At 43.3% G+C, this 12,172-nt stretch overlaps 1 pseudogene; it reads right to left on the reverse strand.

Annotated features, from left to right (window-relative positions):
• Positions 1-786: 786 nt before the first annotated feature.
• LOC101347164 (uncharacterized protein C6orf106 homolog pseudogene) lies at positions 787-1,337 on the reverse strand (annotated as a pseudogene).
• Positions 1,338-12,172: the final 10,835 nt, after the last annotated feature.

The raw sequence follows: 12,172 nt of genomic DNA on the forward strand, positions 1-12,172 counted from the left end.
CACAATAAATTCTGCAACTTGCTTTTAAGCACAGAGTAGCTAAAGCAAACAGAAGAATTGATGAAGTAAAAGAGCTGAACAGAAGATTTCAAAGGGTGGCTCAAGAAAATGAAGTAAAGTATTATGAAGAAATGTGCAAACACCTGGAGTTAGAAAACCCAACAGGAAGAACACAACTAGCATTTCTCAAGCTGAAAGAACTGAGGAGAAAATTCAAGCCTCGAGTTGCAATACTGAAGGATTCTATGGATAAAAAACTGAATGACAGAGGAAACATCAAAATAAGATGGAAGGTGCTGTGAGACCTCATTTTTAATGATGCATTTTCAGATATGACAACAAAAGCATGAGCAGAAAAAGCCAAAATAGATAATAGAACCTTGTAAAAATTAAATACTTTTGTTCATGAAATGGCTTTATCAACAAAGTGAAGAGACAACCTACAGATTGGAAGAAAATTTTGGGAACCATATATCTGATACCAAAGCAAACCCACTGCCGTCGAGTCAATTCCCACTCATAGTGACCCTACAGGACAGGGTAAAATTTCCCCATAGGATTTCCAAGGCTGTAAATATATTTTTTTCACACACCTCTCTTTATTTTGCTTTTATCGTGCTTGGATTTAAATAAATAGAAAGGTTCACACAGGTTAATAAAAACACCGGAGCTTTTGCTGCACGGCTGCGAAATAACACGCTCTCCCAGTGTAGAGTGACGGCAGCATCAGATAAGGTCCGCGGGCTCTCCTCCTGCTCATTTCCTGGGCCAGTCCGGGTCAGTATTTCACCCACCTAGTGCTCCTTTTCTATCACTTATGTACACTCCATAGTACAATCCCGTAGCAGTGGACATCCGCCGCTGTCCCTGATACATTCCTGCTCTGCTGGGGTTGCACATCTGGACGCTGATATCTGCAATCTCTTGGGGCTCTGGCGATTGCACCATCACCATGATCACATGTTCAAATCGGTCTCCCCTGACATATTTAAGACAAACCCCTGGAGTCCAGGCCTCTCTGCCCCCAGAATTCTGGATCCGCCATGTTTTTATAAATTGAGTATCAAGAGGTATCGAGTCTCCTTCTCTTAGGGTGACATCTTCAAAAAAGGACATAGAGGGCACTCTGATGTTTGGGATCTCAAAGTCATAATAAGCGCCAATTGTTGCTTGTAGGTTCCAGTTATCATGTCCAGGAAGACAGCGCAGCCAGCCGGGCTGAGCTGGAAGCCGAGCAGTCCCTAGAACTCGGAGACCAGCACGTCCTTGTCGGTGGTGCCCAGGCAGCTGAACTTCTGCATCAGCTCGGGGTCCAGGCCCACGTCCATGCCCTCCATGGCGGGGGCCAGACACTCGCTTCCCCGCCTCCTCACAATCTAGCCACGCCTCACAGCAGGGCCCAGGCACCCGGAGGGGGGACCCCCCTGCCGCTAGCCAGCCACAACCTGGCTCCTCCGAGGTAAGCCCCAGGCCTCTCACCGCCTCATAAGGATAAACTCACTCACTCTCACGCTCCGCCCTTTCCTAGCACCCCAGCGCCCTCTCTCCCTTCCCCGCCACCTCCCCCTCCTCCCCAGGCAGCGCCCCAGTGTTTACAGAAGCAGACTGCCACAACTTTCTCCTACGGAATGGCTGGTAGATTCCAACCACCAACCTTTCGATTAGCAGCCGACTGCTTTAACCACAGCGCCACTAGGGCTCCTTATATATTCAGTAAGGATCTAATATCCAAAATATATATAAGACTTCTACAACTTACCGACAAACAGACAATCCAATAAAACAAAAAAATGGGCAGAGGATTTGAACAGATATTTTACCAAAGAGGATTTCAAAGGGCCAACAAGCTTAAAAGATGCTCAACGTCATTAGCCATTTGTTATGGTTTGAATTATGTCCCCCCAGAAATGTGTGTATCAATTTGGCTGGGCCATGATTCCCAGAATTGTGTGGTTGGTCCACATTTTGTGATTGTAATTTTATGTTAAAGAGGATTAGGGTGGGATTGTAACAGCACCCTTACCCAGGTCACATCCCTGATCCAATGTAAAGGGAGTTTCCTTGGGGTGTGGCCTGCACCACCTTTTATCTCTCAAGAGATAAAAGGAAAGGGAAGCAAGCAGAGAGTTGGGGACCTCATACCACCAAGAAGGAAGAACTGGGAGCAGAGCACGTCCTTTGGACCGGAGGGCGCAGAGAAGCTCCTACACTGGGGAAACACTGATGAGAAGAAGGCAGACAGAGAGAGAAAGCCTTCCCCTGGAGCTGATACCCTGCAATTTGGACTTTTAGCCTACTTTACTGTAAGGAAATAAACTTCTCTTTGTTAAAAACCATCCACTTGTGGTATTTCTGTTAGTGCAGCACTAGATGACTAAGACACCATTGTTAACCAGTAGATTCTGACTCATAGCGACCCTGTGTACAACAGAACGAACAATTGCCCGGTCCTGTGCCATCCTCACAATCGTTGTTATACTTGAGCTCATTGCTGCAGCCACTGTGTCAATCCATCTCGTGTTGAGAGTCTTCCTCTTTTTCACTGACCCTCTACTTTACCAAGCATGATGTCCTTCTCCAGGGACTGATCCCTCCTAATAACATGTCCAAAGTATGTGAGACATAGTCTCACCATCCTCACTTCTAAGGAGCATTCTGGCTCTACTTCTTCCAAGACAGATTTGTTCATTCTTTTGGCAGTCCATGGTATATTCAATATTCTTTCCCAACACCATAATTTAAAGGCGTCAATTCTTCTTTGGTCTTCCTTATTCATTGTCCAGCTTTCAAATGCATATAAGGCAATTGAAAACACCATGGCTTGGGTCAGGTGCACCTTAATCTTCAAAGTGATATCTTTGCTTTTAACACTTTAAAGAGGTCTTTTGCAGCTTGCAAGCAGCCATCTAAGATGCATCAATTGGTCCCAACCACCTAGAGTAAAGGAGAATGAAGAACACCAAAGACACAAGGAAAATATTAGCCCAAGAGACAGAAAGGGCCACATAAACCAGAGACTTCATCAACCTGAGACCAGAAGAACTAGATGGTGCCCGGCTACCACCAATGACCGCGCTGACAGGGAACACAACAGAGAGTCCCTGATGGAGCAGAAGAAAGGTGGGGTGCAGAACTCAAATTCTAGTAAAAAGACCAGACTTAATGGTCTGACTGAGACTGGAAGAACCTCAGAAAGCACGGCCCCTGGATTCTCTATCAGCCCAGAAAAAAAATAATTTCTGAGGCCAACTCTTCAGACAGGGGTTGGACTGGACTGTGGGACATAAAGTGATACTCATGAGGAGTGTGTCTCTTAGCTCAGGTAGATACAAGAGACTAAACAGGCAGCTTCTGTCTGGAGGTGAGATGGGAAGGCAGAGAGGGATAGGAGCTGGTTGAATGGACATGGGGAATCAGGGGTGGAAAGGAGGAGTGTGCTGTCACAGTATGGGGAGAGCAATTAGGGTCACATAACAATATATGTATAAATTTTTGTATGGGAGACTAACTTGAAATATAAACTTCATTTAAACTACAACAATTAAAAAAAAAAAAAGATAAAGAGGTCTTTTGCAGCAGATTTGCCCAGTGCAACCCATCTTTTGATTTCTTGACTGCTGCTTCCATGGGCCTTGATTGTGGATCCATGTAAAATGAAATCCTTGACAATGTCAATCTTTTTCCATTTAACATGATGTTGCTAACTGGTCCAGTTGTGAGGATTTTTGTTTTCTTTATGTTGAGGTGTAAGCCGTATGGAAGGCTGTAGTGTTTGATCTTCATCAGTAAGTGCTTCAAGTCCTCTTCCTTTTCAGCAAGCAAGGTTGTGTCATCTGCATAAACGCAGGTTGTTAATGAGTCTTCCTCAAATCCTGATGCTGCGTTCTTCTTCACATAGTCCAGCTTCTTGGGTTATTTGCTCAGCACACAGATTGAATAAGTACGGTGAAAGGATACAACACTCACACACGCCCTTCCTGACTTTAAAGCACACAGTATCCCCTTGTTCTGTTCGAACGACTGTCTCTTGATCTATGTACAGGTTCCTCAGGAGCACAATTAAGTGTTCTGGAATTCCCATTCTTCGCCATGTTATCCATAATTTGTTATGATCCACACAGTCTAATGCCTCTGCATAGGCAATAAAACACAGGTAATCATCTTTCTGGTATTCTCTGCTTTCAGCCATGATCCCTCTGACATCAGCAATGGTATCCCTCGTTCCAGGTGCTCTTCTGAATCCGGCTTGAATTTCTGGCAGTTCCCTGTCGATGCAGGTGTTTTTGAATGATCTTCAGCAAAATTTTACTTGCAGGTGATACTAATGCTATTGTTTGATAATTTCCACATTTGGTTGGATCACCTTTCTTTGGAATAGGCATAAATATAGATCTCTTCCAGTCAGTTGGCCAGGTAACTGGCTTCAAAATTTCTTGCCATAGACAATTGAGCACCTCCAGTGCTGCATCCCTTTGTTGAAACTTCTCAGTTGGTATTCCGTCAATTCCTGGAGCCTTGTTTTTCGCCAGTGCAGCTCGGACCTCTTCCTTCAGCACCATCGGTTCCTGATCATATGCTATCTTCTGAAATGGTTGAACATCGACCAATTCTTTTTGGTATAGTGACATCAGCCGTTAGGAAGATGCAAATCAAAACTACAATGAGATACCAACTCACCCCTATGAGAACGACAATGATAAAAAAAAAGAATGGAAACAACAGGTGTTGGCGAGGTTTTTGAGAAACTGGAACCTTCATCCATTATTGGTGGGAATATAAAATGGTACAGCCACTGTGGAAAACAGTTTACTGGTTCCTTAAAAAGCTGAACATAGAACTCCCATACGACCCAGCAATCCCAATCCTGGGTGTATACCCAGAAGTGAAGGCAGTAATGCAAACAGAAACCTGTCCACCAATGTTCATTGCAGCACTTTTCTCAATAGCCAAAAGGTAGAAACAACCAAAATAACCATCAACATATGACTGGATAAACAAAATGTGGTATATACATACAATAGATTATTACTTAGCCATAAAGAGAAATTAAGTCTTGGTGCATGCTACAACACAGATGAACCTTGAAAACATCATGCTGAGTGAAGTAAGTCACTCGCAAAAGCATAAATGTTGTATGATCTCTCTGTATGAAATAAGCAAACATATAGAAACCAAAGATTGTTAGTGATTATCAGGGGAGGGAGGGAAAGGGGGAGTTTTTGTTTCGCGGGCATTGAGTTTATGTTAATGTGGTGGAAAGATTTGGAAAAAGATAGCAAGAATGGATACACAACTGGAAGAATGTATTCAATGTCACTTAATTGTACATGTAGAAATTGTTGAGATGGTGTATATTTGGCTATGTATATTTTCTTTTTTGAATTTTTTTTATTGTACTTTAGATGAAGGTTTACAGAACAAGTAGTTTCTCATTAAACTGTCAGTACACATATCGTTTTATGACATTGGTTAACAACCCCACAACCGGTCAACACTCTCCCTTCTCGACCTTGGAGGACCTTTTTTTTTGGTGAAAATATACATAGCCAATGTTACACCATTTCAGAGGTTTCTACATGTACAATTTAGTAACAAGGATTACATTCTTCCAGTTGTGCTGTGATTCTCACTATCTTTTTCCAAATTATTCCATCACCATTATCTTCAGCTCACTGCCCCCTCGGCTTCCCATAAAACCTCTTGAGTTGCTGTTGTCAATTTGATCTCACATAGATAATTCTTCTTTTTTTTTTTTTTGTACCTGAGATGAAGGTTTGCAGAACAAATAGTTTCTCATTAAACAGTACACATATTGCCCTATGACAATGGTTAACAATCCCACGACATGTCAACAATGTCCCGTCTTAACCTTGGGTTCCCTATCACCAGCTTTCCTGTCCCCTCCTGCCTTCTTAGTCCTTGTCCCTGGACTACTGTGCCTCATTAGTCCTGTTTTGTTTTATGAGGCTGTCCAAACCCCGGCTGAACGGTGAACTTCAGGAGTGACTTCACCACTGAGCTAAAAGGGTGTCCGGGGGCCATACTCTCGAGGTTTCTCCAGTCTGTCAAGCCAGTAAATCTGGTCCTTTTATTCTGTGTTAAAATTTTGTTCTACATACTTTTCCAGCTCTGTCCAAGACCCTCTATTGTGATCCCGGTCAGAGCAGTCAGTGGTGGTAGCCAGGCACCACCTAGCTGTACTGGACTCAGTCTGGTGGAGGCCTTGGTAGCTGTGGTCCTTTGGACTAATCTTTTCCTTGTATCTTGTTCTCTTCATTCTCACTTGCTCCCGAAGGGGTGAGACTAGTGGAATATCTTAGATGGCTGCTCACAGGTTTTTAAGACCGCAGACACTACTCACCAAGGCAGAATGTAGAACATTGTCTTTATAAACTGTGTTATGCCAATTGAGCTAGATGTTCCCCGAGACCATGGTCCCCACAGCCCTCTGCCCAGCAACTCAGTCCCTCAGGGAGTTTGGAAGTGTCTATGGAGCTTCCATGACCTTTCCTTGTACAAATTGTGCTGGCTTCCCCAGTATTGTGTACTGTCGTACCCTTCACCAAAGTTACCACTTATCTATTGTCTATTTAGTTCCCCCCCACCCCTCCCATCCCTCGTAACCAACAAAGATTGTTTCTTTTTGCGTGTAAACGTCTACATAAGTTTTTACAGTAGAGGTCTCATACAATATTTGACCTTTTGTGATCGACTTATTTCACTCAGGATAATGTCCTCCAGTTTCATCCATGGTAGGAGATACTTCACAGATTCATCATTGTTTTTTATCTTTGCATAATGCTCCATTGTGTGTATGTACCATAGTTTGTTTATCCAGTCATCTGTTGATGGGCATCTAGGTTGTTTCCATCTTTTTGCTACTGTGAACAGTGCTGCAATGAATATGGGTGCGCATATGTCTATTAATGTGACAGCTCTTATTTCTCTAGGATATATTCCTAGGAGTGGGATTGCATTTTGTAGTGCTTTTTCTTTTTTTTGTGGTGCTGACGTTTTCTTTGTTCCTCTTACTCTCCTGTGCTGAGTTCCTTTTGTTTGTGGATTTTTTTTTCATTTCCTCTATTTTTGTAGGTTTTATTTTTACTGACACTTGATGTTTTTCTTCTTTATTCTGATGAGTAGGTTTGTTAACTTTCTTTGTGGTTACCTTGGAATTTACCCTTATCTTCCTATATTTGAGCCAGTCCATTATTACTTGGTATCGCTTTGCCTTCCTCTCCATTAGAAGGTTCTATACCTACACCGTTTATTCCCTCTTTTATTTTTTTGATGCTGATGTCATTTACAGACTAACATCTCTGGTTCCCTGGTGTAATTCTTTTGGTTTTGCATAGTCCTTGAGAGTTCATTTCCTAGGTTGGTATCTGGCTGATACGATCCTGCATCCTAGGTTCAGCCTGTGGTCTGATGTTGTTTGTTCTCAGATCAAAGGACTCCCTTTAATAAGTCTTGTAAGTTTGGTTTGGTTTTCACATAGTCACTTAATTTCTGTTTATCTGGAAATGACCTAATTTCACCATCATATTTGAACAAGAGTTTTGCAGGATATATTATTCTTGGCTGGCAATATTTTTCTTTCAAGGTTTTATATATGTCATCCCATTGCCTTCTTGTCTGCATGATTTCTGCCAAATAATCTGAGCTTAGTCTTATTGTTTCCCCTCTGTATGTGACTTTTTGTTTTTCTCAAGCTGCTCTCAGGATTCTTTGTCTTTGGTTTTGGCAAGTGTGATTATGATATGCCTTGGTGATTTTCTTTTGGGGTCTATCCTACGTGGGGTTTGTTGAGCTTATTGGATGGTCAGCTTTTCATCTTTCATGATTTTGGAGAAGTTTTCTGTCAGCAGTTCTTCAATGATCCCCTCTGTGTTTTCTGTTTTCTCCCCCTGTTCTGGAATTCCGATCACTCACAAATGTTTGCTTTTTGTTGTATCCCACATAACTCTCAGGGTCTCTTCATTTTTCTTTGTTCTTTTTTCTGATTTTTCCTCAAACAGAGTTGTATCCAAGTGTTCATCTTCAATTTCACTGATCCTATCTTCCACTGTTTTCAAATCTGCTCCTCAGCCCTTCTATGACACTGTCCATTTCTTAAATCTTGTTGTTTATATTTTGGATTTCTAATTGTAGTTTTTGTATGTTTTCTAGTGTGAATTTATTTTGGAATTTTGTCCCTGTATTAGTTTCTTGAATTCTTCCAATTTTTTGTCTATATTTTCCATGAATTTGCCTATTTTTCCTCATTTTTGTCTGCTTTTTGCTTCAACTCTTGGATAAGTCTGAATATTAGAGATTTGAATTCCCTATCAGTTCTGTCTAGTGTGTTTTCTTCTACTGGAAGGTCATCTGGTGTTTTATTTTGGACACCTACTGGAACCATCCTGTCCTGTTTTTGTAAATGTTTTGATATTGTCTGCTGTCTTTGGGACATTCAATGGTTATTTTCCTCATTTATTGATTGTAGATTTGTTTGTTTCATCCTGCTTTTATGTTTTATTTGGTTATGTCTGAGCAGGAGGGCTGTGCGTTCTTTGTTGTTTGCTCATCTGTGGGCACGATACTTTTCACCTCCTTCTCCAATGGGCTGGGTCAGTCACGCAGGTATGGTACAGCAGTACAGGTACAGCTGAAGGGGAGGTGCTGGGATGGGTTGTTTGTGGCACATACCAGGGCTGACAGTGCGGACTGCGAATCAGTGCAGGGCAGGTTCCAGTAGGCCATGCCTGTGCTGCTTGGGAGTGTGATGTTCAGCTCATGGTGCAGGTAGGCAGGAAGGAGGGAGTAGATTTTGATGTGTGGAGCTAAGATGGGTATGGGAAAGATGAGAGAGAGGAGAGAGAAACAGGAGCCAAAAACATACACACAAACAAAAAAGAGTGCTAAGGGAGCTTGCTATTAGAGTGGAGAGGTGAGATACTGAGAAATGAGGAAAAACAAAAAGGAAAAGGTTAAAAAAAATGAATGAATCGAGAAACTGGAAATGAAGAAAGACAAAAAGGGAATAAAAGAGAGAAGAAAACAAAACAAAGAAACAAAAACACTGAAAACAAACAAACAAAAAGCCAAAAAGAAAAAAGAAATACCCCCAGGGATGTCCCTGTGGGTCTGCGCAGAGTTAGGGAGTAGCTTCCAAGCCACGTGGTACTGCCTGGCTAGAAGGGGCTCCCAAGCCGAAAAAAGAAAAAGAAAACAAACAAATCAAAACAGAACAAATCAGACCAAACAAAAAAACAAGCCTCAGAGGTCCCACCAGCATGGCGGCACGGGCCGGGAAGCAGTTTCACAGTCAAGTGGTGTTTTGCAGCCTTTCCAGAAGAAGCAAAGATGGCGCACGGAGCCAGGTATTTGAGAGAAAGGAGGGGAAGGTGGTGAGAGGTAAGGAAGACATCTAAAGAAGCAGAAAAAAGCAACATCAGTAGCCAACAAGAGGCACTCAGGGAGCCAGCCAGTGTGGGCAGGTGGAATTCAAGTGACACCGGGGTGCTTCCCGGCCAAGAGCCTGTGGCTGCAGGAAGCAGAGGAGGCTAAGCGGGGGTGAAGAAGGGTAGGGGGTGGAAAGCCTATATCACTGGTTACCGGTTATTCTGTGTCCTGCTGGAAGCTCCGTGAAGCTGCCTTCCTATACCCCTGTTTGCTGATCTCTGATAGGAGTCCAAGATGGTGGATCCGTGCTGTGATATCTGATAGGGGACCTCTGCATGTATCTCTCTTTGATCTCTGTTCTCAGTCAGCTTCTTATTCCATTCAGTGCTTGGCTGAGCTCTTCATCCCTTCACCTGATGCATAGGGTTTCAGGATTGACATGTGACCCTGCTTGACCCAGTTTTTCTGATCTTTGCCATGGAGGGATGGTGTGGTGCCTCTGACTATAGCACCATGTTGCTCGCTGGCTATGTATATTTTCACCACAATAAATTTAAAAGAAAAAAAAAAGGATGAAGGAATACACAGAATCACTTTACCAAAAAGAATTGGTGGACATTCAACTATTTAAGGAGGTAGCATATGATCAAGGATGGCTGGTACTGAAGGAAGAGGAGCAAGCTGCACTGAAGGCATTGGCGAAAAATAAGGCTCCAGGAAATGACGGAATACCAACTGAGATGCTTCAAACAAATGGATGAAATGCTGGAAGTGCTTATTGTGTATGTCAAGAAATGTGGAAATCAGGAGGTTGGGCCAAGATGGTGGAGTAGTCAGATGCTTCCTGTGATCCCTCTTAAAACAAAGCTCCTAAAAACCAAGTGAATTGATTATATATAACAATCTAGGAGCCCTAAAAATCAAAGGCAAAGTGGAGGAATCGGACTGCGTGGCAGGGGGAGGGAGAGACGGTTCAGAAGCAGCAAGGAGTTGCCAGACCTGACCCGGTGGGAGCCGGCACCCTGTAGGCCGGATTGGCTGGTGTGTGTGGTGAGGCAAGCAGTGGCACTCCAGACACGTTTTCCACATCGGGGAGACCAAGCAGAGGAGAGTCTACTCAAACCTCCAGAACCAGTGAAAAGTGGAGGTCAATTGGCAAAAGATAAGTACGTGTGTCTAACCCACCGCATGGATCAAAAAATATCCCTGTCTGGGAAGAAACTCTGTTCCATTTACCTGCCTCCTCCCTGCTCTGCACTGGGTCCAGGGCCGGCTTCAGCAATTGCTGCATCCCCTGGGCGGGAAATAGCACCTGTCATGCACCCTGGGCCATTCTCCTGGCCTTGGAGAGTGAACAAATTAATGAATAGGGGAAAAATAATCTGTCAGCTCGCCTAAGCCGGGAACTCAGAGCAGGCACAGCTCCTTTGCCTAGGCACAGGAATAAGGGGTCCACGGACTTTAAATGCCTTTCACCCCTGCATAGACCTCTGTGGGCCCATTTCAACAACATAGGCCCTCATTAGCACAATAGAAAAGGGTATAGACCTGCAGCTGAACTTCAACTATATCAGGTATATGGTGGAGTGGCTGGTTCATGACATTTGACACCACTCTGCCCATTAATCAGTGTCCTCACCTACCCACATCAGAGCCTGAGGACAGGTGGCTCCACCCACGCCACCTAGCCACCTATGACAAGGGTCCAAGAATAAGTGGTGCCTCCCAGTCCTTACAGCCAATAGCATTGGATGCCCATAGTCTGGCTGCAAAACCCACCAACCTATGCACTCTAGGGAAGAGGGACACACTTTCCTCCCAGACACTCAGGGGCAGTCATCAGCTCCCTGCCTTGCTCAGCGCATGACCCCCTACTGCAACCAGATACCTGTGCCTGATCCAATCACCCCTGCCCATATAGGACTGTAGGTGAGAGCCTGCACCACACGATTGGTGACTGACTACCTGGACACCTGAGCTGCATCCGTAGAAGCAAAGTAAACAGACTCCTGGGCTCACATACCTAGTAACAGATCTAACCACCGGGTGACAGATGTTAGAGCTTCAAAGGCACCAATAATAAAAACAGCACACACGAGCAGCCTATTTTGGCATATAAAAACAAAACAAGAAGCTAGGACACAGTAAGCAAACATAAAATAAATAAATATAATAACTTACTGATGTCTTGGAAACAGCAATCAATATCAAATCACATAAAGAGGCAGACCATGATGGCTTCAGCAAGCTCCCAAAACAAACAATCAAGAAATCTTTTGTAGCAAGAGAACTTCTTGGAATTACCGGAGGCAGAATACAAAAGATTAATATACAGAGCTCTTCAAGATATCAGGAAGAAGATCATGCAAAACACAGACCAAGCCAAGGAACACACAGACAAAGCAATAGAAGAACTTAAGAAGGTCACACAAGAGCATAACGACAAATTTAACATGCTGCAAGATCCATAGAGAGACAGCAGACAGAAATCCAGAAGATTAACAATAAAATTTCAGAATTACACAACTCAATAGGAAGTCAAAGGAGCAGAACTGAGGCAATGGAAGTCAGAATTAGTGAGATTGAAGATAAAGCACTCGACACCAACTTATTTGAGGAAAAATCAGAAAAAAGGATTAAAAAAAATGAAGAAACCCTAAGAATTATGTGGGACTCTATCAAGAGGAATAACCTATGAGTGACTGGAGTACCAGAACAGGGAGGGATAACAGAAAATACAGAGAGAATTGTTGGAAGATATTTTGCCAGAAAACTTCCCTGATATCGT

Source organism: Trichechus manatus, unplaced genomic scaffold, assembly GCF_000243295.1.
Source record: "Trichechus manatus latirostris isolate Lorelei unplaced genomic scaffold, TriManLat1.0 scaffold00046, whole genome shotgun sequence".
Lineage (NCBI taxonomy): Eukaryota > Metazoa > Chordata > Mammalia > Sirenia > Trichechidae > Trichechus > Trichechus manatus.